Below are 16841 nucleotides of genomic sequence, written 5' to 3'. Positions count from 1 at the left end.
CAACAAATACAATAGTTTCAATGTTAATGTTAAAATTTTCAGATTGCAAATTAAAGTTGATAAGCAATTATTTGTCTCAAACTATATAATACCAAAGAAACAAATATGCCTTAAATTTTTCCTCAAGGGTTAAATTAGCTTATAGGTTCTGCCATCTATGAACAATCTAATGGATGGACCTCACAAGTGCCTTTTTTTTTTTTTTGTTTGAATAGTCAAGCATAATACATAAAATAACATGGCAATTGCTGAGTGTTTCAAAGATAATTGAAATTTGCTTTTATGGACACAACCTGCTGACCTTTGAGACAATTTCTGATGGGAATCTATTGGCCTTTAACAGCATCAAAAGAAAACACTTTCCTTTCACCCTGCTTTTCAAAGTTTACAACATGGAAAAACTAATTTGTATAAATGAATTAATTTAGCTGTATCTTTGTAGTTTCACTGTATAAAGTAAGCAATATCTTAACAAAAACTTCCAAAGACCTATAAAATCAAACTAACATATGGATAGAACCGAATACATCTTATTAACCCATGATTAAATCAAACTCCTTGTCTATGAGAAAATACAAATTGGAAGATGTACCTATATTGTTGATTAGGCAAATGCTTTCAATTTGCTCTTCCAAAGAACATGCAAAAGGAATACTTATTAGTGTACAACATGTAAAACAACCAATCTAAAATTCAAATATTCCATTTCTATGCATGTCCAAGTTTGCTTCCATTTTCCATGCATATTTTCATGTGCAAACATATGCTTGAAGACAATCTCCAATACCCAGATGACAATTTACCTTTTTAAAATATCCTTTAAATCTCTTCTAATCCTCACTTCTCATATGAAGCATTTTAAATGAGTTAAGATGATTAGAATTAACTCATCTTTACCATGGAATTTAGATTGCTGCATTTGTCAACATGTTCTTTTTCTTGAACACTTTCACCTTATTTTCCAGCATGCTTAAATCTTACTGCTTGAATAAGGTCTTTCCATAACTTCCCAGCAAGAATTAATCTTTTGCTCCCCTCTCCTTTCAAAGAATTTTTTTAAACCTTAATTATAGTTCTTATTGGATTAGGTCTCACTGGTTTAAAGCCCCTCGATTGAAGGGAACTTTCATAGGCATACATGTATTTGGTTCCTCCAGGAATAGTTATACAAAATAAATGTGTAGTAAATACTTACTGAATTGTATTGCCAATTAAGACACTTGTTTTCTGAAAAGAGTAGTACATTATAATCACTTAGATACATCCATTTTTCAGCTGCACTAGACAAAAATGCATAAATTCATTCATACATATATATATAAATGAGTAAAAAAACAAATAATGTTACTTACTCATCCATAAAGTAAAAAAAAAACTATCATTATTCATAAATGTATTTATTAATGATCTATCTTAAGAGAGGCTAATATTATCTCGAAAGGGTTTTTCAGCCTCAACATTATTGACACTTTTTGATGGATAATTCTTTGTTGTTGGTGGACGTCCTGTGCATTGAAGAAACTTTATCAGCAAATACCCATAACATCCCCCAAATTATGACAATGAAAATGTCTCCAGACATTGTCAAATATCCTCAGAGGGCAAAATTATCTGTGGTGGAGAACCGTTTGTTTAGGGAGCAGGAAAAAAAGCCACTGATAAATCATTACTCTCAAAGTTAAGCTTTTGGACCACAAAATTTTTTCTTGGAGTTTATCAAATGACTGACTGGGCTACCTATGGAGTTTTGTCTAAAAGAAGTGAAAAAGAAAGCAAATGTAGATTTATCTTTATTTCGGATCATAGAGATTATAGGGAGGAGGAGGAAAGAGAATTTAGAAATAGTGATATGAATCACAACCTGACCTGTCTATGAGTTTTGGTCCTAAGGAAAGAGACTTGTTGGATGGGTTGGAGCATTTCCAATGACACAGGGTTTTTCTCACTTAAATGTTTGGGACTTTGAGGAAAGATCACCTTGCAAACTGCCCCTAACAATCTTCACATGTTCATATCAAATTAAGCTTGCTCATGTACAGTGGATAGGCAGTTGGAAGGTCAGAATTGCTCCATTCTTGGGTGTTGTCTGTAAAATATTGAATTTCCTACATTTCCCTGCTAAGGGCATGTAGAGAGTGGCTACGTAGGAATCCAGTGGGTGTATCGTGGAGACTGCCTAGGTAAGAAAGAACTGTCAGTCAACTGATTCCCTAAAAGACTTTTAGGAAATAATAATAATAATTTTTGACAAGCTTAGCTAAGTTCATTAAACTTACTATAGTAAGGGAAAACACGATCTTGACAGATACTAGTATCTCAGAAGAAGAAAACTCCAGGGAGAATATTTCATTTGAGATTGGACAGATATCATTGCATAAAGTCTTTGAATTACTAAAAACCTTGAGATGAAGGTCTTAAAGCAAATTGGGATGTGCCAACTGTTAGTCATCTTACATAAGCTATTTTAAGTGGTACAGGATCTTATTGTCTGGTAACAATAATTTCCTGGAGAAAGTAGCTAATCTGTATACAATGTGACTGCTGTGTTATACATTTCAACTAATGACTGCCATTCAAGTTTGGAGAAGGAAATGTCCATGTGACCTATATAGAGCTACCAGGAAGAGCTTCACACACACAAATAGAGTAACAGATGCCCTAAAGGTACTCTAAAACTTAAATTCAGAAGCAAAAAACTGCAAGAATATTCTAGAAAAAAAAGGAAATATAACCAAGGTATGAAGATGAAAACCACAATCAGCAATGTTAACATTCAGGTCCAGTCAGGAAAACAAGCTATGTTAGATATTTCATCTGGAAGGATTTAACCCAGAGAATTGTGTCATAAGATATTGAAAAAGAAAGGGGGAAAAAGTGATGGCTCAAAGGGTAAAGAGGAGAAATGGATTGCTACTCCAAAATAAAGAAGCTGTTTCCACTCATGGTTTTTTGAGTCCATAAACGTAAAGTTTCAATTTTCTGTTGAAGGCACAGCTGTTGCCAGTGGTGCTGGGACCACCAGGGGGCTCTACTAAGGCAAGCGATTGTGACCTAAGTACTTCTCTATGCAGATTACATGATTTACACAAAACAGATGTGTTAATATATTACATTTTAAAGCCTAATCCCCAGTTGTCTATATTCATTCCCTGTTTCAAATTCCTCTCTTGACATTTTCTCTTATCCCACTCAATCAGTCATTAACCCAGACCCTTTCAACAAAGCCTTTCTAATCAAAATCAACAATGAGCTCAATGTTGCAAAATTCAGTAATAAATTTTCAGTCCTCACCTTACTTGACCTTTGGCAGTGTTAATTATTTCTTCTGCCTGAAACCCTTTTTCACGTGGCTTCTGAGAAATCACACTCTTCTGGTATTTTTTCTGACCTCATGGACCATTTCTTTTCATCTCTTTGACCTTAAAATTCTGGTGTGCTCAATAGCCTAGCCCTGGAGCCTCTTCTGTCCTCTATTTACATTCATTTTATTTGTGATTTCCTTTAGTTCAATGGCTTTAAATGCCATTAATTTTCTGCTGCCTTCCAATTTTTATATCACTGGTCTGAATCTTCCCTCTGAAATAGTTCCATATACTCAACTGCCTATTTGATTGATGTGCTTGGTTGGATCAGAAACACTTCAAATCCAACACATTCAGAACTGATCCCTAATGCTACTCCACCCATAGTCTTAATCTCAGTAAATGATTACTCCATTCTTAAGTTTCTCAGGAAAAAAATATATTGGACTTTCCCTTCACTCCTCTCTTTCTTTTATCCCAAATAACATTGCCTTCATCTTCAAAACATATCCAGAATCTGGTTCCAAAAATTTATCTGTCCCCAATATCATCATAGTCAAGCTAGCATTTCCATGTGGACTGTTCCTATAGTCCCCTTACTGTTCCCCTGCATGCAGTGTTTTCTTTCTTTATTTGATGCAAGGATCCCTGGCAAAAACTTAGAAGGGTAGAGGGTAAATTTCTTTCACTCCTCTACAATTCCCACCCGTACTTTGTTCACAATGTTTTGTCATGGTGTCCTAATATTAGCGAACATACAGAATTTAATTCCAGGTAAGATAAGTGAATTTGTCTTATTTGAATGGCTAATTTGTTTGGGAAGATGGGAAATAGAAAAAAGTTTGGGATATCTGAAATTAAAAAAAAAAATGTTTATTTATTTTTGAGAGAGAGAGAGAGAGATTGACCAAGCATGAGTCAGGTAAGGGTAGAGGGAAGGAAAGGGAGACACAGAATCTGAAGCAGGCTCCAGGCTCTGAGCTTTCAGCACAGAGCCCAACAAGGGGCTTGAACTCATGACCTGAGCTGATGTGGGATGCTTAATGGAATGAGCCACCCTGGGCGCCCCATGGGATATCTGAAATTTTAAAATATAATACACAGCATGAAAAAAATCTATTATAAGTGGCAAATAACATGAAATCATACAGTTAATAATGAAAGGTAAGATTTTCTTTAATCCATTTCAATTTACCCTTTGACAAATTCATATATAAAAGACTTTAAAGAGGAAATCATCTGTATATGTGAATAAGATAAATTTATGGATTTAAGTGACATGTTTGGACAAGCATCCAAGCCATTTTATAATTTACCATGAAAAGGGCTTTTGGTTGCAGTTGCAAAGTTGGATTTATGCCTGTATAGACTGAAATTTAACCATCTTGTTTCAGGATGGAAGTAAATTTCAATTATTCTTATAATTTTATCTGAAATGTAAAACAAACAAAACCTAATTTTCCTTTCCCCGTATCTATTTTTAACTCCTTATTTAGGTGACAGAGACCAACAAATGATCTAAATAATGCTCTGCTGTTAACTTTTTTTAATATGCCAAATCAGTTTAATTACAGTTTCTATAAATAATCTATGCAAAATACTTCCCAGAACAGAATGCACTTTTCCTTCTGTGTGTGGCACATTTTAATACTTAAAAGCATTAGAACAGATGTTAGGTGCCTGCTAAACTTGTTTTCAGTTTTCTTTTATTTATATGTTAATGAGAATTTAATTACTTCATGAATACTTAAACAACCTGAGGGTGCCTGATATCATTAGCTTGAACATGACAAGCACCTCAAGTGACCACATGGGAAGACAAAAATTGCTTTTAGTTTACTTGAAGACAGAAAGATGAATTCATTTCACCCCCTGCTATGTTTTACCTGACACACAGAACTGGGAAAGCATAGACTCAATCTTGCTTCAACACGACTGAAAGGATCTCAGCAAAGCACTCAAGAGCATAAATTCTTCCTGTTTGGTTTTGCTTCGATGTCTTTTTAATAACTACTCGCTATACTGTGCTTTAAAATCTTATTTCACTACGAAGTGCTCTGTTAAATCAAGCCACTCAATTTCACTTATTATTTTTACAGCAATCTTAGGATCGTGAATATTTAAGCATTATTTATGGCATTGAAAAAATAGTCTCATTTCAGCTCAATCAAAAGGGTTTATTTGGCTGAATTGTAGAAAATCTTTAATATAGGTAACATTTGTAAATGTTTGCTTATTATTTTTAGGACCACAAATGGTAAGTAAAATATGTAATTGTTCTAATAGTATTTATGATGAAATTGTATATATTTAAATAATGATTAAATAATTACACATAGTGATCATATATTCATTTTAAAATATGCAAATTTTTATACCAAAACACTATAAACATTAGATGGTTTCCTTTAGAAAGTGGAAAGGCATTAATCAACTCACAAATATGTCTTATCAACCATACAATATCTGGAATGCATGGGGAATTGTGAGGAGATATATGAAGGCTGTGTTAGGGAAAAGAAAACACAGTATTCAAGGAGGAGGAGGAGGAAAAGGAGGAGGAGGAGAAAGAGAAGGAGAATAAGAAGAAATTAGTAAAGTGTTGCAAAGAAAGGGGCCATTTTCTAAAACTATTGCATTGATGTGATTAAAATTTGCTACAGTTGACCTGATGTCCCTTGTAGATTTTAATAATTGCCAGAATTTATGGCCAAGGAATATTTGAAGACATTTCATAAAATGTTATTTATATTTCTCCATTTTTTATGAATAAAGATCATAACTTGTATAAAAAGATCATTTCCCTTAAAAATATTAGAGTAATATTTTCCAAAATATTTTCCCAGGTTTTATTAAAAAAAACCTTTTAACCTAAGCTGGAATTTAAAAACAAACAAGAAAACAACAAGAAGAATTAAACAGTTCCTCTAAAAGATGGAATTTATTGGAGTTTTTAAGAGATGAATATAAATCATGCCAACATCAGATCTTGCTCTGATGATTAGATGAATTGAGTCCTGGGCTAGTTCTTTTTTTTTTATTTTTTTTTTAATTTTTTTTAATTTTTTTTTTCAACGTTTATTTATTTTTGGGACAGAGAGAGACAGAGCATGAACGGGGGAGGGGCAGAGAGAGAGGGAGACACAGAATCAGAAACAGGCTCCAGGCTCCGAGCCATCAGCCCAGAGCCTGACGCGGGGCTCGAACTCCCGGACCGCGAGATCGTGACCTGGCTGAAGTCGGACGCTTAACCGACTGCGCCACCCAGGCGCCCCAGTCCTGGGCTAGTTCTAATGAGGTTTTGAGGTAACGTGGGTTAGGAGCTGTTGGCCACGAAAATTTTCGAAGACATCTTTGGTGCAAAAATGTCATTTTACTAAAGCACGGGGACAGGACCTGTAGGCAGAAAGAGCTGCTCAGGGGTTGTGAAGAGTGACTGATTATATACTATGGAGTTGGGGGAGGTAAAGTCGAGAGGAAGTTTCTTAAAGGAATTTCCAAATGCTAAAGAATATTTACAGATTACTGTAGTCCTAGGTATTGTCAAGCTAAGGTGGTTTTTCCCTCTAGAACAACATCATCATTAAGACAGTAGGGAGTTCCTGGAGATCAGGGTATTTATAAGATTGCCTTTTTCTTGTAATTTATTAAGATATTTGTAAACTGATGGAGACTCGTGTCCTGCACGACTATGACCTCTATCAGTTAACCATTGGTTTTCTTTCCCTTTCCTTTGTCCTTGGGAAGCCAGGAGTGCCTGAGGAATATCACACACATCCCACTTGGGGTGGCTGGGGGGCAGTGCTAGCTTATATTTTGCCCGCTGCTTGCCTTATGCTCCCTCATCAGTTCTATCTAGTTCATAGCATGAACTTCATACCGCCTTCAGCTGAAGCCTCTGTGACCTACAAATAGCATATTGGCATGTGCCATAATGTGGCAATGATGGGGTTCCTGGGCATAAATCTATAGTTTTTCTCAAAGTTATCTGATCAAAATTCCTCTTGAGATTAGTCTGCCAAAAACATTTTGTAAATAGTAGCTGAGGATAATTTCTTTTACATTTCTCTATCTTATGTGTAGAAAGGTAAAAATATTTATACTGCAATGTAATATTTTTTAACCTCACAACATAATAACATCATATTATATAACATATATGCCTTAAAATATGGTATACATAACATATACACATATTGAATTTTATAAGAACAATAGATTGCATAGAAATATCTTCTGTGGGAAAAAATCAAGTAGAGCATTATCGGTATAAATCTTTATTCAACAATGATCCACATGAGAATGCTCCTAAAGAGCATTTAAACTTGTAAAAGAAGGGGGAAATGGATTATAGGGCTTTAATAGAAGGAAGGGGTCAGACAGATTCACAGAGTGGAAGAAATGGCTCTGGCTGATTACCAGCCATTGTTTGCCCAATCTGGATATCATCAAGTGGGGCAGAGGGGGAACAACTGGAAATGGTAAGGACCTGCCATGGCCACAGTGGAAAGTTCTCACTCTTCTCTGTCTCTTACAATTCATAGGGAGATTATTCTGCTGGGTCTATTGAGAGATGAATCAAAAGATTTCAATTAGAAATGTAAAGTACACATTTATTTTCTCAAAAGTACTCAGCTTCACTTAACACTCACTGGATTTTCCAGAAAATAATTTTTTCATGAGTTTCTTTCTGAAAACTTCACGGTTTATCATTCATCTAAATTACAGATTTTACAAATCCAATCATCACAAATTGGTAACTGTTATCAACAAGATCCACACACTGGCAAAAAAAAAATGTAATTTAGAGTGAGGAAGAGGAAAAATGAGACAAAAATATATTTCACAAGGCTTAAACACAAAAATTATTTTCCATTCCCCTCCCCAAAAATGGGCTTTGTCTAATATACCTTTGCTCTTAAAATTAATTTTCCAGATTGGTGATTTTTTTAAGTATGAGTGAATGGGCTGGCTTTGCACCATATTACCAATGAAAGATTTATAATTTATAATTATAGTTAAAATAATAAGTAAGAATTTATTTAAGACTATTACAGTGGGATAGCAGATTAAACTCATCTTTGAAACAAAGGCAGGTGTTTTTCAGCACTGGGGTGAGCTAGTGAAAAAATACTGGAGAGCATTATGGGGAATGTTGGTGAATGTGATTAAGCCATCAGTGTCGACTAATTGGTGCTTACTGAAGTTAGGCACCTACCCTCCCACAGAGGCTGGAAATAGTCATGATACCTTCCCTGATGGTTAAGTTTCAAAAAGATGGCTCCCAGGTCCTTGAGAAAGATATCCTTGGCTTGTAGAAGACTTACATCTCAAAGGGGAAGAGAAAGGATTTGCAATTTCAAGTTTTCTAAGAAAAGGGAGATCAGAGGCATATAGATGGGAAGAAACCTAAGGTTTAGTCAACCTGAAGGGACATTTAAAGCTGTCTTAGTACTACCATCAAATCATTGAATAGAATCATATAAAATATTGATTGAAATTAACTGGCAAGAAATAGAGAACTGGGAAATAAGCAATATTTTATTTCTTTATGAGCCAAGCTCATTTCATTCTTTTTATTTTCCTGAATAATTTTTATATTTTTTTTTATTTTATTTATTTATTTTTTTATATGAAATTTATTGACAAATTGGTTTCCATACAACACCCAGTGCTCATCCCAAAAGGTGCCCTCCTCAATACCCATCACCCACCCTCCCCTCCCTCCCACCCCCAATCAACCCTCAGTTTGTTCTCAGTTTTTAAGAGTCTCTTATGCTTTGGCTCTCTCCCACTCTAACCTCTTTTTTTTTTTTCCTTCCCCTCCTCCATGGGTTTCTGTTGAGTTTCTCAGGATCCACATAAGAGTGAAACCATATGGTATCAGTCTTTCTTTGTATGGCTTATTTCACTTAGCATCACACTCTCCTGTTCCATCCACGTTGCTACAAAGGGCCATATTTCATTTTTTCTCATTGCCACGTAGTATTCCATTGTGTATATAAACCACAATTTCTTTATCCATTCATCGGTTGATGGACATTTAGGCTCTTTCCATAATTTGGCTATTGTTGAGAGTGCTGCTATGAACATTGGGGTACAAGTGGCCCTATGCATCAGTACTCCTGTATCCCTTGGGTAAATTCCTAGCAGTGCTATTGCTGGGTCATAGGGTAGGTCTATTTTTCAATTTTCTGAGGAACCTCCACACTGCTTTCCAGAGCGGCTGCACCAATTTGCATTCCCACCAACAGTGCAAGAGGGTTCCCGTTTCTCCACATCCTCTCCAGCATCTATAGTCTCCTGATTTGTTCATTTTGGCCACTCTGACTGGCGTGAGGTGATACCTGAGTGTGGTTTTGATTTGTATTTCCCTGATAAGGAGCGACGTTGAGCATCTTTTCATGTGCCTGTTGGCCATCCGGATGTCTTCTTTAGAGAAGTGTCTATTCATGTTTTCTGCCCATTTCTTCACTGGGTTATTTGTTTTTCGGGTGTGGAGTTTGGTGAGCTCTTTATAGATTTTGGATACTAGCCCTTTGTCCGATATGTCATTTGCGAATATCTTTTCCCATTCCGTTGGTTGCCTTTTAGTTTTGTTGGTTGTTTCCTTTGCTGTGCAGAAGCTTTTTATCTTCATAAGGTCCCAGTAATTCACTTTTGCTTTTAATTCCCTTGCCTTTGGGGATGTGTCGAGTAAGAGATTGCTACGGCTGAGGTCAGAGAGGTCTTTTCCTGCTTTCTCCTCTAAGGTTTTGATGGTTTCCTGTCTCACATTTACGTCCTTTATCCATTTTGAGTTTATTTTTGTGAATGGTGTGAGAAAGTGGTCTAGTTTCAACCTTCTGCATGTTGCTGTCCAGTTCTCCCAGCACCATTTGTTAAAGAGGCTGTCTTTTTTCCATTGGATGTTCTTTCCTGCTTTGTCAAAGATGAGTTGGCCATACGTTTGTGGGTCTAGTTCTGGGGTTTCTATTCTATTCCATTGGTCTATGTGTCTGTTTTGGTGCCAATACCATGCTGTCTTGATGATGACAGCTTTGTAGTAGAGGCTAAAGTCTGGGATTGTGATGCCGCCTGCTTTGGTCTTCTTCTTCAAAATTCCTTTGGCTATTCGGGGCCTTTTGTGGTTCCATATGAATTTTAGGATTGCTTGTTCTAGTTTCGAGAAGAATGCTGGTGCAATTTTGATTGGGATTGCATTGAATGTGTAGATAGCTTTGGGTAGTATTGACATTTTGACAATATTTATTTTTCCAATCCATGAGCAGGGAATGTCTTTCCATTTCTTTAAATCTTCTTCAATTTCCTTCATAAGCTTTCTATAGTTTTCAGCATACAGATCCTTTACATCTTTGGTTAGATTTATTCCTAGGTATTTTATGCTTCTTGGTGCAATTGTGAATGGGATCAGTTTCTTTATTTGTCTTTCTGTTGCTTCATTGTTAGTGTATAAGAATGCAACTGATTTCTGTACATTGATTTTGTATCCTGCAACTTTGCTGAATTCCTGTATCAGTTCTAGCAGACTTTTGGTGGAGTCTATCGGATTTTCCATGTATAGTATCATGTCATCTGCAAAAAGTGAAAGCTTGACTTCATCTTTGCCAATTTTGATGCCTTTGATTTCCTTTTGTTGTCTGATTGCTGATGCTAGAACTTCCAGAACTATGTTAAACAACAGCAGTGAGAGTGGGCATCCTGTCGTGTTCCTGATCTCAGGGAAAAAGCTCTCAGTTTTTCCCCATTGAGGATGATGTTAGCTGTGGGTTTTTCATAAATGGCTTTTATGATCTTTAAGTATGTTCCTTCTATCCCGACTTTCTCAAGGGTTTTTATTAAGAAAGGGTGCTGGATTTCTTCAAAGGCCTTTTCTGCATCGATTGACAGGATCATATGGTTCTTCTCTTTTTTTTTGTTAATGTGATGTATCACGTTGATTGATTTGCGAATGTTGAACCAGCCCTGCATCCCAGGAATGAATCCCACTTGATCATGGTGAATAATTCTTTTTATATGCCGTTGAATTCGATTTGCTAGTATCTTATTGAGAATTTTTGCATCCATATTCATCAGGGATATTGGCCTGTAGTTCTCTTTTTTTACTGGGTCTCTGTCTAGTTTAGGAATCAAAGTAATACTGGCTTCATAGAATGAGTCTGGAAGTTTTCCTTCCCTTTCTATTTTTTGGAATAGCTTGAGAAGGATAGGTATTATCTCTGCTTTAAACGTCTGGTAGAACTCCCCTGGGAAGCCATCTGGTCCTGGACTCTTATTTGTTGGGAGATTTTTGATATCTGATTCAATTTCTTCGCTGGTTATGGGTCTGTTCAAGCTTGCTATTTCATCCTGATTGAGTTTTGGAAGAGTGTGGGTGTTTAGGAATTTGTCCATTTCTTCCAGGTTGTCCAATTTGTTGGCATATAATTTTTCATAGTATTCCCTGATAATTGTTTGTATCTCTGAGGGATTGGTTGTAATAATTCCATTTTCATTCATGATTTTATCTATTTGGGTCATCTCCCTTTTCTTTTTGAGAAGCCTGGCTAGAGGTTTGTCAATTTTGTTTATTTTTTCAAAAAACCAACTCTTGGTTTCGTTGATCTGCGCTACAGTTTTTTTAGATTTTATATTGTTTATTTCTGCTCTGATCTTTATTATTTCTCTTCTTCTGCTGGGTTTAGGCTGCCTTTGCTGTTCTGCTTCTAGTTCCTTTAGGTGTGCTGTTAGATTTTGTATTTGGGATTTTTCTTGTTTCTTGAGATAGGCCTGGATTGCAATGTATTTTCCTCTCAGGACTGCCTTTGCTGCGTCCCAAAGCGTTTGGATTGTTGTATTTTCATTTTCGTTTGTTTCCATATATTTTTTAATTTCTTCTCTAATTGCCTGGTTGACCCACTCATTCGTTAGTAGGGTGTTCTTTAACCTCCATGCTTTTGGAGGTTTTCCAGACTTTTCTCTGTGGTTGATTTCAAGCTTCATAGCATTGTGGTCTGAAAGTATGCATGGTATTATTTCAATTCTTGTAATCGTATGAAGGGCTGTTTTGTGACCCAGTATATGATCTATCTTGGAGAATGTTCCATGTGCACTCAAGAAGAAAGTATATTCTGTTGCTTTGGGATGCAGAGTTCTAAATATATCTGTCAAGTCCATCTGATCCAATGTCTCATTCAGGGCCCTTGTTTCTTTATTGACCGTGTGTCTAGATGATCTATCCATTTCTGTAAGTGGAGTGTTAAAGTCCCCTGCAATTACCACATTCTTATCAATAAGGTTGCTTATGTTTATGAATAATTGTTTTATATATTTGGGGGCTCCGGTATTCGGCGCATAGACATTGATAATTGTTAGCTCTTCCTGATGGATACACCCTGTAACTATTATATAATGTCCTTCTTCATCTCTTGTTACAGCCTTTAATTTAAAGTCTAGTTTGTCTGATATAAGTATGGCTACTCCAGCTTTCTTTTGGCTTCCAGTCGCATGATAAATAGTTCTCCATCCCCTCACTCTCAATCTAAAGGTGTCCTCAGGTCTAAAATGAGTCTCTTGTAGACAGCAAATAGATGGGTCTTGTTTTTTTATCCATTCTGATACCCTATGTCTTTTGGTTGGCGCATTTAATCCATTTACATTCAGTGTTATTATAGAAAGATACGGGTTTAGAGTCATTGTGATGTCTGTATGTTTTATGCTTGTAGTGATGCCTCTGGGACTTTGTCTCACAGGGTCCCCCTTAGGATCTCTTGTAGGGCTGGTTTAGTGGTGACAAATTCCTTCAGTTTTTGTTTGTTTGGGAAGACCTTTATCTCTCCTTCTATTCTAAATGACAGACTTGCTGGATAAAGGATTCTTGGTTGCATATTTTTTCTGTCTAGCACCCTGAAAATCTCGTGCCAATTCTTTCTGGCCTGCCAAGTTTCAAAAGAGAGATCAGTCACGAGTCTTATAGGTCTCCCTTTATATGTGAGGGCACGTTTACCCCTTACTGCTTTCAGAATTTTCTCTTTATCCTTGTGTTTTGCCAGTTTCACTATGATATGTCGTGCAGAAGATCGATTCAAGTTACGCCTGAAGGGAGTTCTCTGTGCCTCTTGGATTTCAATGCCTTTTTCCTTCCCCAGTTCTGGGAAGTTCTCAGCTATCATTTCTTCAAGTACCCCTTCAGCACCTTTCCCTGTCTCTTCCTCCTCTGGGATACCAATTATGCGTATATTATTTCTTTTTAGTGTATCACTTAGTTCTCTAATTTTCCCCTCATACTCCTGGATTTTTTTATCTCTCTTTTTCTCAGCTTCCTCTTTTTCCATAACTTTATCTTCTAGTTCACCTATTCTCTCCTCTGCCTCTTCAAGCCGAGCTGTGGTGGTTTCCATTTTGTTTTGCATTTCATTTAAAGCGTTTTCAGCTCCTGGTGACTGTTCCTTAGTTCCTTGATCTCTGTAGCAAGAGATTCTCTGCTGTCCTCTATACTGTTTTCAAGCCCAGCGATTAATTTTATGACTATTATTCTAAATTCACTTTCTGTTATATTATTTAAATCCTTTTTGATCAGCTCATTAGCTGTTGTTATTTCCTGGAGATTCTTCTGAGGGGAGTTCTTCCGCTTGGTCATTTTGGATAGTCCCTGACGTGGTGAGGACCTGCAGGGCACTTCCCCTGTGCTGTGGTATATAACTGGAGTTGGTGTACGGGCCGCAGTCCCACCTGATGTCTGCCCCCAGCCCACCGCTGGGACCACAGTCAGACTGGTGTGTGCCTTCTCTTCCCCTCTCCTAGGGGCGGGATTCACTGTGGGGTGGCATGGCCCGTCTGGGCTACTTGCACGCTGCCAGGCTTGTGATGCTGGGGATCTGGCGTATTAGCTGGGGTGGGTAGGCAAGGTGCACGGGGGCAGGAGGGGCAGGCTTAGCTTGCTTCTCCTTAGGTGATCCACTTCAGGAGTGGCCCTGTGGCAGCGGGAGGGAGTCATATCTGCTGCCGGAGGTTTGGCTCCGCAGAAGCACAGAGTTGGGTGTTTGGGAGGAGCGAGCAAGTTCCCTGGCAGGAATTGGTTCCCTTTGGGATTTTGGCTGGGGGATGGGCGGGGAAGATGGCGCTGGCAAGCGCCTTTGTTCCCCACCAAACTGAGCTCTGTCATCCGGGGGCTCAGCAGCTCTCCCTCCCTTTGTCCTCCAGCCTTCCCGCTTTCCAAGCTGAGCTGCTAACTTATGTTCTCCCAGACGCTAAGTCGCGCTTGCTGTCGGAACACAGTCTGCCCGGCCCCTCCGCTTTTGCCAGCCAGACTCGGGGGCTCTGCTTGGCCGGCGAGCCGCCCCTCCGCCCTGGCTCCCTCCCGCCAGTCCGTGGAGCGCGCACCGCCTCGCCGCCCTTCCTACCCTCTTCCGTGTGCCTCTCGTCTGTGCTTGGCTCCGGTGACTCCGTTCTGCTAACCCTCTGGCGGTTTTCTGGGTTATTTAGGCAGGTATAGGTGGAATCTAAGTGATCAGCAGGACGTGCGGTGAGCCCAGCGTCCTCCTACGCCGCCATCTTGACTAGAATCCCAAGGTCATTTCATTCTTGATAGAAATCTTTACTTTTTAAAAATACTATAGCTATTTAGAAACTCTGGTACAATGCAAATAATTAGATAAGTAGCAAATCTAAAAGATCCAAACAGTGGAATAATACATATTTAGGATAAAGCACTCTTCTGTCCAGCATCACACCAATGGGAGTCTATTTCATTTAAAAGGAAAAAATAAAATAAAATGTCTTATTTCTTAACTACAAATCCCCCATCCAACTCACTATAATGTAATTGAATTGGGTAAAGCAACTATGCATAGGTAACATAGTCTCATGTAAGGATGTAAGTATTTAAACAATTTTCTTATCCTCTATACACACGGTTGTTAAATAGTTGCTTTGTGTGAAGGTTCGTATAGAGTTTGCATGTGACACTGAGGCAATATCAGCCCAATGGTTTCTAAGTTATATTAATATTCTAATTAATTTTAACTTTTAAAAAATGCTTTATAAGTATGTCTTAGTTTGGGCTGCCATAAGAGAATAACATAGACACATTTGGTGGCTTATCAAAAAACACAAATTTATTTCTCACAGTTTAGAGGCTGGGAAGTTGAAGTTAAAGCCACAGGTAAAATCAGTGTTTGGGGAGTTCATAGATAGGTGGTTTGCTGTGTCCTCACTGGGCAGAAGTGGCAAGGGAGCTCTCTCGGGTCTCTTTTATAAGAATATTCGTTCCATTCATGGAATCTCCACCCTCATGACTAATGATCCCACAAAGGCCCCATATCCAAATACCATCATATTGGGGAGTAGATGGGAACATAAGAATTTGGAGGAGACATATTCGGTCTGTAGCTTTCTACCTCTGCTTCTGCAACTCATGTCCTTTCACATGCAAAATTCACTTATTCTACCCAAATATCCCCAAAAGTCTTAACTTGTGCCAGCATCAACTTTATAAGTCCAAAGTCTCATCTTAATAATTTGAAATTAAACTATAAGTTGATTTATATTACATATTGTTACATTATTTTTTTTTCAAATTAGACCATAGGGTGTGCCATATTACCTTGTAAGGATGGTAATGGAATGAAAACATTTGTTAGAACTGATTGCCAGAAATATAATCAAAGTCCTTTATGTTTAGTTCTCTTTCTCTCTCTCTCTCTCTCTCTCTCTCTCTCTCTCTCTTTTTGTTTGCTAAATAAAAGTGTCAGTAACCCATGTGGATAATTATTAAAGTTACAAACAAAATAAGCCTTCTCCCAAAGTGATACATTGACAAATCTAACCAGGAAATAAGGAATATCATGATGATATTTCAAATTTAAATTTTGTTGAGGACAATCAGATTCAATGAGATGACTCCATGTAACTGACTAAAGTCATTATAAAAATTGTGATTACAATTCTATACAATTCTTTTTTTTTTCTTTTTTTACATCCAAATTAGTTAGCATATAGTGCAACACTGATTTCAGGAGTAGATTCCTTAGTGCTCCTTCCCCATTTAGCCCATACCCCCTCCCACAAACCCTCCATCAACTCTCAGTTTGTTCTCCATAATTATGAGTCTCTTCTGTTTTGTTCCCCTTCCCTGTTTTTGTATTATTTTTATTTCCCTTCCCTTATGTTCATCTGTTTTGTCTCTTAAAGTCCTCATATGAGTGAAGTCATATGATTCTTGTCTTTCTCTGACTAATTTCACTTAGCATAATACCCTCCAGTTCCATCCACGTGATTGGAAATGGCAAGATTTCATTCTTTTTGATTGCCGAGTAATACTCCATTGTGTGTATGTGTATATATATATACATATATACATGTGTGTATATACACATATATACATGTGTGTGTGTGTATATATATATATATATATATATACACACACACACATCTTACAATACTCCATTGTGTGTGTGTGTGTATACATATATATATATATACATATATATATATACATATATATATATATACATATATATATATATATATATATATATATATATATACATACCACATCTT

This window comes from Prionailurus bengalensis, chromosome A1, assembly GCF_016509475.1.
Source record: "Prionailurus bengalensis isolate Pbe53 chromosome A1, Fcat_Pben_1.1_paternal_pri, whole genome shotgun sequence".
Taxonomy (NCBI): domain Eukaryota; kingdom Metazoa; phylum Chordata; class Mammalia; order Carnivora; family Felidae; genus Prionailurus; species Prionailurus bengalensis.
The sequence above is the reverse complement of the archived record's forward strand: the minus strand, read 5'-3'. Positions refer to the sequence as shown.